Source organism: Phyllostomus hastatus, unplaced genomic scaffold, assembly GCF_019186645.2.
Source record: "Phyllostomus hastatus isolate PE091 unplaced genomic scaffold, TTU_PhHast_1.1 phas_contig_40, whole genome shotgun sequence".
Lineage (NCBI taxonomy): Eukaryota > Metazoa > Chordata > Mammalia > Chiroptera > Phyllostomidae > Phyllostomus > Phyllostomus hastatus.
The window spans coordinates 61,156,140-61,170,215 of record NW_025333872.1 but is presented as its reverse complement, the minus strand read 5'-3'; the positions used below and the strand labels follow the sequence as shown (position 1 = coordinate 61,170,215).

At 39.2% G+C, this 14,076-nt stretch overlaps 1 long non-coding RNA gene across 1 annotated transcript in view; it reads left to right on the top strand.

The window, feature by feature from the left end:
• LOC123822055 overlaps positions 1–8,155 on the top strand; it is a 113,410-nt gene extending 105,255 nt beyond the window's left edge. Inside the window, exon 5 of the long non-coding RNA XR_006786208.1 lies at positions 7,131–8,155. This is a non-coding gene — a long non-coding RNA (uncharacterized LOC123822055). The remainder of the gene's footprint in view (positions 1–7,130) is intronic.
• Positions 8,156–14,076: the final 5,921 nt, after the last annotated feature.

The following is a 14,076-nucleotide window of genomic DNA, read 5'->3' as shown; positions in this document are numbered from 1 at the left end:
GACTTCAAAAGGCAAATGCCATTATCCTAGTATAGTGACATTAGAACGTAGACAAGGTTCTTGCTCTTAAAGGGCTTGATGGTCTAGTTTGGTACCATAAGAACCCAGAGAAATGAGCCAATTAATTATATTTGGCCCTAAAAAATGGAAAGAATTTAGGTAAAAAGAGGAAAGGTATTTCAGGAAGCAGTAATAGAGTGGGCAAAAATATGGAAGCAAGAAATAGGAAGAGAGCTGTTATGAACTGACTGTGTCCTTCCCAACTTCAAATGCTGAATCCTAACCCCCAACAGGGTGATATTAAGAAGTGGGGCCTTAGGAGGTGATTAGGTTTAGACAAGGTCAAGAGGGTAGAGCCCTGTGATGGCATTAGTGCCCTTGTAAGAGGAAGAGGTGCCAGAGCTTCCTCTCTACCATTGAGGATACAGGAAAAATACAAACGTCTGCACCCCAGAAAGAGCACCCTCACCAAGAACTAAATGTTGGACTTCCCAGTCTCAGAACTGTAAGACATAAATGTCTATTGTTTAAACCACCTAGTCTATGGTATTTTGTCATAGCACCCCAAGCTAACTAAGATAAAAGGGAAGAAGCAAATTTGACTCAAGTGTGTAGTTTAAGCTGAGGTTTGCATTATTTATGTATTGTCATGTAACAATATTTGTAGCATACACATATTGGTTAAAACAACATATACTTGTCATCTCACAGTTTCTGTGGATCTAGATTCGGGGCACAGTTTAGCTGGTACTTCTGCTTCAGTGTCTCACGAGGCTATAGTCGCTGTTGGCTAGGACTGGGGGCCCATCTGAAGCTTGACCGGAATAGGATTCAATTCTAAGTTCAGGTAGTATTGGCAGTTTTTTATTCCTTACGGGCTGTCAGACAGAGTGCCTCCGTGCTTTGCTGGCTGTTGGTTAGTCCTCAGCTCCTTGCTATGTGGACCTTACAAATGTGACTGCTTGCTTCTTTAAAGCCAGGAATGAGATGAGAGTCTCTTAGTAAGAAGGACATGATAATTTTATATAATGTCATTCAGCATATGCAATCATGTACATCCTGTCCCATTACTGCATTACATTGGTAAGACACCAATCATGGGGGCCACCTACCCACAAGGGTGTAAACACCAAGGGCAATGATCAAGGGGCCGAGTTAGGGTCTGTCCACTACAAGGATCAAGCAGAAAAATGTCAGAAAAGAAATCAAAGTCATTTTTTAAAAGAAATGGGTAAATGTAAATGATTATCTTTATTTTGAGTGAAAAACTATCTAATTTCTTATTTCTTACTGATTTCTAACCTGAACTTTCCACTAAAGTATATGTTAGTGACAGGACCCTGAATTTACAAATAAATACTGTCCAGTTCTATGCAGACAATTTGATAAGCATTGATTTCGTATTTCAGGCCCTTCTTGTTGGACTGTGTGTGGTACACTATGGGTGTTGAAGTGCAGTGAGGTTTTGGAGAGAATCTGGTGACTGGAGGGTAGAAGGACCATTTGGGGAAGGATTCACTGCACATGCATCTGAGCGGAGTCTGATAAACATGAGGGCCATATTTGGGGAGGAAATAAAGAACAAGTTACAGAACAAGTAAAGAACAAGTTATAGCAGGGACGTAGAGGAGCCAAGACCAAAAACCGAACAGCCTGAACCTGGAGTTTTTGCGTTTCACCAGCACCCCTAGGGCCTCTGAAGTGCTGGGCTCCTGATGAAAGGGAGATCTTAGTGTATTCAGTTCTACCTTATTGACTTTCAGATAGGGAAGTTGAGGGGCCCCCAGGGGTTAAATGGCAGCCCCGTATCATGAAATGGGGCCTCTGGCATAGCCAGTACCCAAAGTTAAAACAAAACAAAATTCAAAATACTGCTCTGAAACTTCCTTGGATTATAATTCTTATTTTATAAGAGGAGGGCCCTCAAAAGAACATTGATTATTTCTTACAGTTTCTAAAGAAGAGGCATCTCACATAGTTGAAAGGAACTGGGTATCTGAAGAACTCCATCAGGCCTCTTTTGCTTGAGGGATTAGGACAGAAAGTAATTCTGTCAAAGCAATGTTTTAATAGCAGCAGCACCATGTCTCTGGAACAAAAGGATATATATAAAGCATATCACTTCTCAGAATTTTTTTTTCTTCATTACCCACCTCTTCAGTACAAATCCAGTGTGAGGCTTTTGAAAGCAATGTGGCATAGGGTCAGGGGAGAAACTTAAGGAAATCTAATTAAGCATTTTTGCCTGCTAACTTCAAAGAGAAGCCAAGCATTAGGGACATTTGTGAAGATTCAGCAGACAGGAGGCTTTAAGATATCTTATGGCAGTTTGCTTGCGTATGTGGGATTTTTAAGTATTAGGAGCATCTAATGAAGCCAGAAGATGCCTTGGGGGAAAAATAAGTACTACCTGAATTGAATCAGTCAAGTGGTTCAGGTATGTTAGCAGTAATCACATCAGGTTGACAGATTATCTGAAACTCTGTGTGAAGTATTTGATATTCAAAACAATGATCTGATTATATCTTCATTTGCTTGAACCAATCAATCACTGTCTCATTACTGTTCATTTCCCCTTGATCAATAGGTTGAGGGATTTGGTGGCAAAGACCAAATACAGAAGATGAAAGGCTTGTGGAAACAACATGAGTTTGAGTTGCAGTGCAGGTGTTTGCTATTTAATCTTCCTTTGAGTCCCTAGGGAGTTAGTTCCTATCTAACTCTCTTTAGGTGCTTTAACCATTAATATCAGCAGCCTCTGGTTCTTGACCCATGTGTAATCCAAAGCCCAGGAAGGGAAAGTGGCTTGCCTTGGCCACAGGTCCAGGTGGCTTCAAAGCCAGAACTTGGACCCCTGTCTTTAGCAGTTTGTTCACTATGCTACGGTTCTTAGTTCCCAATCTAGCTTATGAACGTTGACTACACAAAGAAAAAAAAGTTAAATTGGGGTGATCACACATAACTCAGAAAAGGAACAACCTTCAATGCATGATATTTTATTCTTATTCAGGCATTGATCTTTAGCCTTAAAATTCTGCAACTTCTCTAAAACTTTGGAGGCTGACTTGATGTTGCAAGACTTAATTATTGACTAAAGTATATTTAGAAATCCTTAAATGAAAGGGGATGCATGCAATTAAAGTATCTTATTAGAGAGTAGCTGCATGAAGCTGGGTATGCCTTTGGATTGGGTGCATGTCCCCTGGCGAACCGGCAGCTAGGTTGTTTTAGGAGATATGGATACTTGCTCAGCAGCAGGAACAGAGAGAAGGCAATGCTGGCACTTCGTGTTCCTGCAACAAGCCCCAGGTAAGCTCAACCCAAACCTCTCCTTCTATTACTTTTAAGTGAGTTTTACTTTTTTGGCATTTTATCAAATATTTTTATATTTCAAGGTTTATAAAATCTTATCTGGTCTCAGCCCTTAATAGCTGACAAAATATTCCCATGGGTTATCTCTTTTGAGATACTCCATGAAGTAGGCAGGTGGGTATCACCACCCTTTTTTTGTGGGTAAGCACAGCCAATTATTAGGACTCCAATGTCAGAAAATGAAATTCCTTACCGGAACAGGGCTGCTTCACTAACTAAGGTTCAGCCCTGAGCAGAGCTAATGTTGATGTCATCCTTCCTAGGGCATGCTGGGGCATCACCGCTGAGTGGGAGGTTGGCGCTCTGGGAGGATTACTGAGAGGAATTCAGGTTATCCCGGTTATAAGTGCCAGGAAGTTAGATCTCTGTCTTTGGTTTTATCACCCTGTATTATGAGGTTTTTATGGAAGAACTGACTCACTCTTCGGGCCTCGTGTCCGTGTCTTGCTTCATGGTGACTCCGTACCTGGGAGTAGAGGGGAAGGCGTCAGGGACATCTTCCCAGGGCTGCCGTGTGCGGTTGTGCGGGCTGTACACTACACAACTCCAGGGGTGCTCTTCACGTTAGAGATGTTATACATGTTCAACTTTATTTTGATATTGTCCCAACAGATTGAAAGCGAAGTGTTGGGGGACTGGTGTGTTTGTTTCTAATGTATACGAAAGTTCAAGGCAAGTAGTGACCCTGAATCAGGACAAATTTATTTTGTAAAAGAGTGAGAATTAAACCCCAAAGAGGGGTTATAAGGAGTCTTTATTTCTTCTTTTTTGTTGCTGTTAGGTTTATTGGAATGACATTGGTGAATAAAACCATAGAGGTTTCAAGTGCACAGCTCCGTAACACATCAGCTACATCCTGTACTGTGCACTCACCACCCAAAGTCAAGTTTTTTTCTGCCACCATTTATCCCCACCTTTGCCCTCTTCCCCTCCCCCATGACCCTTTCCTTTTGGCAATCCCCTGTGTTGTCTGTGCCAGGTTTGTTTGTTATTTTCTTTTTTTTTCCTTAATGGGATTCTTTATTTTATGGTCAATTCATTTAGGAAGCAATTAATAAGAACATAATCACATTGATATTTAAGGACAAAAAGTCAGTAAGTTCTGTCATATTTTATGTGGCCCATCACAGAATGCTTTGAATACAAATGTTTCAGGAGTCAAGCCTAGGTTTAAAAAATGTTAAAATTCATTAGAAAATAAGTTTACATAGCTTCAGGTCTCAAGCAACTTAAGAAAAGAAGAGCCCTTTTTCATGAAAATTTCACAGGTGACTGAAGGACCCAGTTCTAAATTCCCCAGGTCATTGTAAGAAGTTGCCCAAACTATATTTTCATTTTTTCCCATTTTGAGCAACTTCTCTCAAATACTTTCCAATACTTCCTCAAACTATGTCACAATGAAAATGGATCTATTCATAAAGGAGTAATAGTTCAAAATGTTTTAGTTGCTTGAATGGTATTTAATTGAACTGAAGCTTGATTAATAGGTGTACCAAACTTGAGTGTAAAGTTATAAATCAGTATACCAAAGAGCCCAAAGTCACCAAGAGTGAGAGTGTCAAAAGAGGTGAAATGGAATGTGTTTTATGGGTTGAATGCAACAATGAATAAATGTAACAAAAGAGCAAGCCATCAAGCAATTTTCTCCAAAATTCTATAAAATTCCTGTTTCCCAATCATTTCCTTATACCCTGTGCAAAGAAGGATGGTATGGCAAGTATTTAGAGATGTACTAAAACATCTCTCATTTTTTATAACCACATTTGCAAAAAACTGATCTCTGGCTTCCATTGCTCAATGAAACCTCTTGTGATGCCCCTCAAATCAAACCTACTATATTTTCTTCTCGGTCTCGACACTGTTCTAACACCACTGACCAGCTTATCATCTGGGATGCTCTTGATTTCAAAGTTACTGAGCTCTTTTAGCTAGCCTCACCTCTCTCATTCCTTCTTTCATTTACACTCTCCTGGACTCTTCTCTATCTTACCTTGTAGTCTATCCACATGCTTATATTTTTCACATGTACTTTCTGAGCATTTTTATCTGTTTTAATATTTCTCTAAACTTCTTCTTTATCTTTCATCCCTAGATTGACTATTGCTTGACTGGCCAGCAATCAGTACACCATCTCTCTTAAGTCTACTCTTGACATCTTTTTCTTCTACAGCCACACAACCTTGAACTTGCAGTCTTCATCAATGTCCTTACCAATTTCCCTGCCTTTAATTTATCTTCATTTGATAAGATGCCATTACACACAAATATCATTTTCTTCATCTTCTGTGATGTCTTTTACTGTAGTTTTCAGTAACCTGTCACATCAAATTTATGTACCTTTTCAAGAAATTCTGTTCTTTTCATTGACTTCTTCCTTTTCATCTCATTACCTTGTGCTCTCTGTAAGGAATCATATATCCTGGTTGCCTCAGGATAGTTCTGGATTATACTCATTGCTCCATGGCAGTTGTTAATTGTGTCCTTTTACTCTTAAAAGTGTCCTGTTTGGGTAATAAATTGTAGGGTCATTCCATCTACGTGAAACCCCAGTCAAGACTACATCTGCTACACAAATCTCCTTTGTAGTTCTCTGTATTTGAGTCACCCTCATGCTTGTCAGTAATGATACACACCATTTTTTGTGTGAAAATTTTTTTCATGCTCTCCTGATCATGACTCTCATATCTACAAAAATGTGCTGAATTCAGATTCAGCCTTTTTATTCTTTTCTCTAGTCACCAGATTCTCTTTAGAAACTTTCACACATCTCATTTCCTATAGCCCAATTCATCAACGTTGCTTCCTGCACAACAGTGAGGGCCTGCAAGTTCGGCTCTCTTTTCTTATTAATGTTGCCATGTAGAACCAGGGCTTATTTTTTTACATTGGGGTCATAATCACTACCTGTTTATGACTCAAAGGTATTATGTATTTTTTATATTGGGGTTATAATCACTACCTTTTAAATGATTCACTATTAAATCACTACTTATGAAATCCTTAAAAATAAAAATTATGACTAGAAATAACTTGTAAACAAAAGAAAACATAAGATTTTGATCTCATTCAGTATACTTGCAATCTAGCTGTACAACTATACAGGAGCCCTTTCTTCATCCATGTATTAATCAATTCGTAATGTTATCTCATTTATTTCTGTGTGAGATCATGTAGATCCAAGTTCTTTTATTTCATTTTTTCTGGAAAAGGGTACTTCACCCTCTGTAGTTGAAGAACATCATGGCATAAAGAATTTATAAAATGAAACAGCATTTTTGTCATGGGGAAAGAGAGAGTGAGAGGGAGGGAGAGAGGGAGGGAGGGAGAGAGGGAGTGAGGGAGAGAGGGAGTGAGGGGAGAGAGGGAGTGAAGGGAGAGAGAGAGGGAAAGAGAGAAAGAAGAGGGAAAGAGAGAAAGAAGAGAGAAAGAGAAAGAAAAAAAGAAAGAAAGAAAGAAAGAAAGAAAGAAAGAAAGAAAGAAAGAAAGAAAGAAAGAAAGAAAGAAAAAGTTTTTCTTTATACAAAAGCAGTACTTGTCTTTGCATGTTGGTTGGGGGTCAAACATGATCTGGAAATGTTCTTGCTTCTCCCCCGGGTTCTTGCCTTCATAAAACAACAAAGTCACCAAGTATTCGGTAGGATTGTACAGATTTATCATTATCTATGAAGTGTTTCAGTGGGATTCAGGCCAAGTGTTAGGGAGGGAGGAACAGATGACTGAAATCAACAATTTCTGTCTCTTTTTTTTATTCCCAAAAGAATTCTCCTGGGCCTTATCAGAGTTGTTGGAAGAAAACAGCTGAAGACTGAATACAGTGAACTAATTCCCTCACATCCTTCAAAAAGCTGTAGTTTGTGGAAAGGAATGTAAACATTCTTATGGAAAAAGGAGTTTTAAAAAGCCCTAAATTATTAAAATTAACAAACCAATAAACCAAAACATAAAACTGTACAACTATTTGCATGGCTGATCAGAAGAAAGAAAAGAATTTCAGACATCTTTTTGAAGAAAGGAATAATAAAACAAGCATATTTAAAAAATCAAACGCTAAATGCTCTACAAGAGAAAAATGTACAAGGCACCAACTTAAAGGAAGTTAAGAAGTTCCTATTGACAGAGAATGTCTTTAAGAGTCATGATTCAATTATTATCCTTCTAATATCTGTAGGATGCACAGTGATATCACTTCTTTCATGTTCGTTACTGGTAATGTGTCTCCTCTGTTTTATTCCTGATCATCCTGATGAGAGTTTTAACTTCTCAATGAACCAGCTTTTGGTTTTATCAATTTTCTTTGTTTCTTTCTTTCTTTTCAACTTTATTGATTTCTGCTCTAGTATTAATTATTTTTTCTTCTGGTTTTAGATTTCATTTGCTTTTCTTTCTCTAGGTTTTAAAAATGGAAGTCAGCATCTTTGATTTAAGACTTTTTTCTTTTGTAGTGCAGATGTTTAATGCTATAAATTTCTCCTATGGTACTACTTTACCTGCATCCATCCCACAAGTTTTGATATATTATGTTTTTATTGCAAAATACTTTCTTTTTTTGATGTCTCCTTTGTCTCATGGGTTATTTAGATTTGTGTTTGGTTTCAAGATATTTGAGAATTTTCCATATTTCTTTTCTCTTAGTGATTTCTTATTGATTTATAACTCTGGGAAGAGATCAAGTTTTGTATGATTTTAATCTTTTAAAATTTATCAAGAATTATTTTATGGTTCAGAATATGGTTTGCTTTGTGAAGTGGTCCATGGGCACTTAGAAAGAAAATAAACATGTCCTTTGTTCACTTAAAAAAAAATCTGTGCCTAAGGAAACTGGGCATCAGTGTTTTTTGTGTGTTTGGTTTTTGTTTTTATGGTCCCCAGTTGATTTTAATGTGTAGCCATGTTTTAATGTGTACTGATGGACTAGACCAGTGGTTCTCAAATTTAGCATGCATCAGAGTCCCCTGAGGAGCTTATTAAAACAAAGATGCTGAGTGACAATCACAGAATTTCTGATTCAATAGCTCTGATATTAGGCCCAAGAATTTGTCATTCTAAAAATTTCCCAGGTGATGCTAGTGATACTATTCTATGACAGCATTTCGAAAGCAACTGGGTAAGATTCTTGATATTCAAAGTATGGACCAGCAACCAGCACTTAAGCATCACCATAGAGCTTCTTAACAATGCTGAATCTCTGGCCCCCTCCATACATATGCATCAAAATCTGAATTTTAGTGAGATCCTCTGGTTATTCCAATACACATTAAAGTAGTGAATCACTGGACTAGAGTGCTGATTCTAGTTCTGCTGTAGTAGGTTTGAAGTGGGGCCTGAGATTCTGTACTGCTAACAAGCACCCAAAGGATGCCAATGTTGTTGCTCTGTGAGCTGCACTTTGAATAGTGAGAGACTCACTTACTAAATTCAGTGCAGGGAAGAGAATACAAGAGTAATAATATAAAATCCCCCCTTACAAGAGTTTAAAATTTTGTATGAAATGTAGCATGGAAATGATTAATACATATACCTGGGTGGGAGGCTCGTAAATCAATCCTAAAGGAAAGTGATATGGTACACGTGAAGTAGGACATTATAGGGTTTGAGCTTACGCTAAAAGCAAATTTTATTTTAGTTAAGTGTGAAGAAGTGGGCTATGTAAATGGCTATGAGTTTGGGATTAGACCCAGAAATTTAGACATATAATATTTTTGCTTTATGATGTTTTAAGGTGTGGCCAAGCTTATCTATGGCAGAGGAGAGATACCCTCAGCTGAAATTGAGAAGTTTAGAAAAGCATGAAAACAGGTCACATCAACAACACATACATTGATGAAGACCATTATGTATGCAAATGGATTGGGAAAGCACATCATAGGCCAGGTTCAGGATCACCTAATGGTGGATTTCAATACTGAACACAACTTAGAACCACTGGGAACTTAAAAAAATTGGTTCATATGTTCATACTAGCATAAGTAAATAAATTAATGGTTAAATGAGAGAAGAGACAGTATTCCCTTACAGATGTAGTTAATTAATAAGTGTGAGAGGAATATGGGAAATAGAAAATTGTCACTAGAACACCACAGTAAGAATTGTTGCAAGCAAGATCCAAAGATACATGCTAAAGTTAGTTTCAATGTTTGAGGGAAAAGTTTGAGAAAAAAGGAGGATATTTGCATATTTTTAAAGTATTTTCTCCAAGAAATGTATTAATTACAAAGGTGAAATTAGTAGCAATGCAGTGGAGAAACTCAGCAGGTACAGCCTCAACCAAATGATTAGGATTAGTATCACTAGAAATAAGACATAACAATATAATGTACTTACTGATATTACTTACTGGGAAGGGCACACCACTCTGGTGGTATCCTGGAAAAAATGGTAACCCCCATCTAATAATCAGAAAAGAAAATGTTCCCAAATTGAAGAGCATTCTGCAATCACATGACTAATGCTCTTCAGAGATGTTAGGTCATGAATGACAAAGAAGAGATAGGGACTGTCACACATGGAGGAGAATAAGGAGACATGACAACTAAATTCAATACAGAATCCCAAGTTGGTTCCTAGAACAGAAAAATAAAACAAAACCTTTCTTCAAAAGTGGTAAATCTAAATAACCTGTATAGTTTAGTTAGAAATTTTGTACCAATGTTAATCTCTTAGTTTTGATAATTGTACTACACTTTTGTAAAATGTTCAGGTTTGTAAGATGTACAGTTTTGTAAGATGTAAGAGAATGCTGGGTGAACAGAAACTCTCTCTTCCATTTTTGCAACATTTTAAAAAATCTAATTATGACAAAGTTGTAAGTTACAAAATGTTGGCAACTGCCAAAGCCCCAGTGTCTAAACGAGGGAGAAAAGGAGGCCCCAAAGGCCAGGCACAGCAGTCCACCAGCTGGTCAGTGATCAACACACAGCTCCAGGCCGAACAGCAGGAGGCCAGGGAAGACCAGAAAAGGAGAAGAAAGTGGAGATGGGGCTGCAGATAACCCCCCAAAAGAAAAGAAATCACTAGATTCAGGTAAGAATGAGGATGAGGATGAGCACAGGAAAAGCACAAAGGTGTGTAAGGGCCTATTGATTTTGACAACTCCAACTGGGTGGCACAGACAACCAAAAGGTCACCCAACTGAACCTTAGAAGTGGGCGCCAGGAAGTCCAACCCTGAGACCTCCCACCATGCTGGAGAGGCCATGTGCTGGAGTTCTGGTCAGTCCTGGCTGAATGCCCCATGACAGCTAGCATCGACAGCCAGCCCTGTGAGGGGGACACCGTGAAGGCCCTTCAGCTGACTCCAGCTCACATGTGCCATGACCTCCTGAGAGACCCCAATCAAGCCCTGCCCAGACAAGCACATCCTCTATCCCACATCTACAAAATACTGCCCCAAGTAAAACAATTATTTTAAGGCACTAAGTTTTGTGATAATTTGTGATGCTGTAAGTTAACTAGAAGAACATCAGAAAATTTATATAAAACTAGCTTTTTTTCACTCATTTATATATTTCTGGAAGAATTTGTTGGTTTGAAGTCTTCATCAGTTAGGATCACATACAGTCTACAAAAATTGGTTTACACAACTGATCAATTTTTGACTAATTTAATTGTGTATTCTTGATTTTTTATGCATCCTTCTAAAAGCAGGCACCAGTTAATTGTATTGGTAAGTGGGGAAAAGTCACAGTTTTCATGCCCACAGAAGGCCAGCTGCTTCTGGGGAGGAAACACGGTCCAATGGGCTGAGACTTAGGCCTGAGTGTTTTTGGCTGTAGCCACCTGTTTCAGCTGAGCTAAAAAATAGACTGTATGTAGAGATTTTGGAAGTAGACATTAGGAAAGAAAATAAACCATACTCATTTTGAAAACAATTTTATGGAGAGAAAAAAAATCGAAGGCTCAATTTAGGGTATAGTTATGAAAGCAATTTGCAAATGATTTAGGATTTCTTAGTGGAGAATTTTATATTCAAATGGTAAAACATTTGGCATTGCTGATTGCAGCAAGAATATGAGGTCATGTTGAGAAAGAAGTTCGGTGAGGGCTGATTTCATGAAGCCGTGTTGTTGAAAATGAGGTAGTCTGAATAAGTCACTGTGCAAATATGGCACATAAACCTTCTGTTCTCAGGGAGTCGGTCCTCCAAGCCAGGCACAGGGTATGGTGCTGCACACAAAATTGAGTGAATTCACTGTTATGTGAAAATATCTCCATAAGCAAGTTAGTATAACTACTATATTTGATGAATTTAGAAATTGTACTAATTTTCCAAAATGTCCAGACTTCTGCCTTTGTTGTTTGTCTCTTTTTACTTTTAAAAATAATCAGAAAAAAATAAATAAGTAAATAATGGGAGAATCTGGGAGAAGAGGAGGAAGAAGGAATGCCAACCATTTACCTGAGAAGGAAAAATTAAGGTGAGAGATAACATTGTCATTTTGTCTTATACTGTTCTGAGGAGAATGTAGATACTTTATATTATTAGGTAACCCATGATTCATGTGTGTGTGTTTGTGTGACATTTCAATTGTTTTTCCTTTCATTTTGAATAAGAATACTTAGTTATATAAATGATTTATTAAATGAGTGTTCCTGAGAGGGTATAAATCAGAAAAAAGTGATATTCCCCCCCCCCCGCCATGATCTTCCAGATTTTCCTTCCCAGAAATAAGAAATCCCATTGCTTCTTTTAGTTACTTTTAGGCATTAGAACAGTCTTTCCTTTTTCCAGCTATAAAAAAAATTTAATTAAAAATAGATTAAGCTGGCACTCAATTTAAAAGTATACCCCTTCTCCCTAAGTCCTAACCCAGGCATGTCTTCTGCTCCCCTAGGCATTAGAGTAAAATGAGCAAATACCCCCATTCCCCACACACACACTTGACTGCTGTGCTCTAGTCCAGCTATCAACCCTTTGCATGGCAGATGCCCAATACTTGCCAGGTGCATTGGTGGGCTCTTTGGGGGTTCTGCCCCTCCACACTGTAGTTTCTTTACACAGGTGAGTCATCCTCTGGTTCACCTCTCTGAATCCTCCTCCTGTCCTGCTACAGAAGGACACTTCCTGAATTTCTTCTACCTGGTGGGTAGCCCTCTCCATTGGGATCCTTTTGAGATGTTTAGAGCCTGGCTACTTGTTGGAACTTCCACTTGTCCTGAAGTAAAACTGGAGGTGCAGGTCACCCCAACCGCTGCCTGGTCTTCCCACCCTGTGTTATGGTTTCCTCCCCAGCCTCCCATCCTCAGACTTCTCTAAGGAGAGGCAGCCTCTGTGTCTATCTTCATGTATAGCTCCAAACTCCTGGAGACACTTGTCAACATGTCAGGTTTCCCCTAGACCTCTAGAAATGCCGGCACCCAAGAATCTGCAGCTCAACGGTCCTGCTGGAGGCTGAGGTACCAGTCACTTCTTAGAGAAGATAATTCCAGTCTCTATGAAAGCTTCCCTCAGGGTCCCCTTGTCTTTGCTTAAGGGTGTGTGTGTGTGTGAAGGAGAGGAAGCATCTGAGAAGGAGAGGAGAAGCATCTCAGAATAAGGTGAGAGGATACACCAAGTGTTCATTTCTACTAATGCCTTTCAAAAAAAAAATTTCTCCTTTACTGCGAGGGAAAAATGAGAATGCAAATTTAATAGGGCTTCCCAAACTTTTTTTTTTAAAGTAAGAGAGTTTTTAAAGCTAGTCATTATACTTTGTATCTACTTTTAAAATTTGTTCTTTCCATAGGTACCAATAAAACAGTTGTTATGTTTGATAAGAGCACTAAAATTTTTCCAAATTAGGAGGTTTTCCAATTCAAAGGATCTATCCTCTGGCCATTGATGGTGGGATCTATTAATCTCCATTGTAAGCCTTTCAATAAGCCTTTTTATGACTTAACCAAGGAAGCAGGAGGCATCCACAAGACAGTGCAAAGGATGCAGCCCTCACAAGATCAAAAAAGTTCATCTTCAGGACTTCCGGCAAGATGGAGGAATAGGTGGACGCACCGTGCCTCCTCGCACAACCAAGAATAGAACAACAATAATTTACAGATAGAATAACACCCAGAACTGATAGAGGATTTATCTGAATGGAAGTCAGACAGCCAAGAAGTTGAAGTAGACCGGTACATCCAGACTGGTAGGAGACAACGAGCAGGGCGGGCGCGGGGCTGACGCAGGTTGGCAGTGCGTGGAGGTTGGGGAAAATTTGGTGCAAAATCGGCATGACAGCCATCCGGGGTGCAAGAACGCAGTGGTGGACCCTGAGTACGCAAGCTGCGCCTGGCGGACACAGGGAGGCAGCGATTGTGGACCAGGGCAGAGCTTGCAGCCCAGGATCCCAAAGAAGGATCTGAGCCCAGGAGAACGGAACTACTGCCATTGTCCCCTCCCGCTCCCGCCCCCGCCCCCACATATAACATCACAATCTAGCGACCAGGGTGCCTAGCCCCGGTGAACACCTAAGGCTCCGGCCCCTACCGTAACAAGAGCGACCAGACCGAAAAAAAAAAAAAAAAAAGGAGAGACAGGGAAAGACATAAGACATGTTTCCAACATAACAGATCAGTCCCCCAGGACTCACCCTTTTGAGCGACCAAGAAATAGCCAATCTATCAGATGCACAGTTCAAAACAGTGGTGATCAGAAAGCTCACGGAATTGGTTGATTTTGGGTGCAATTTAGATGAAAGGATGCAGATTACCATAAAAGAGATGCAGGAAGATA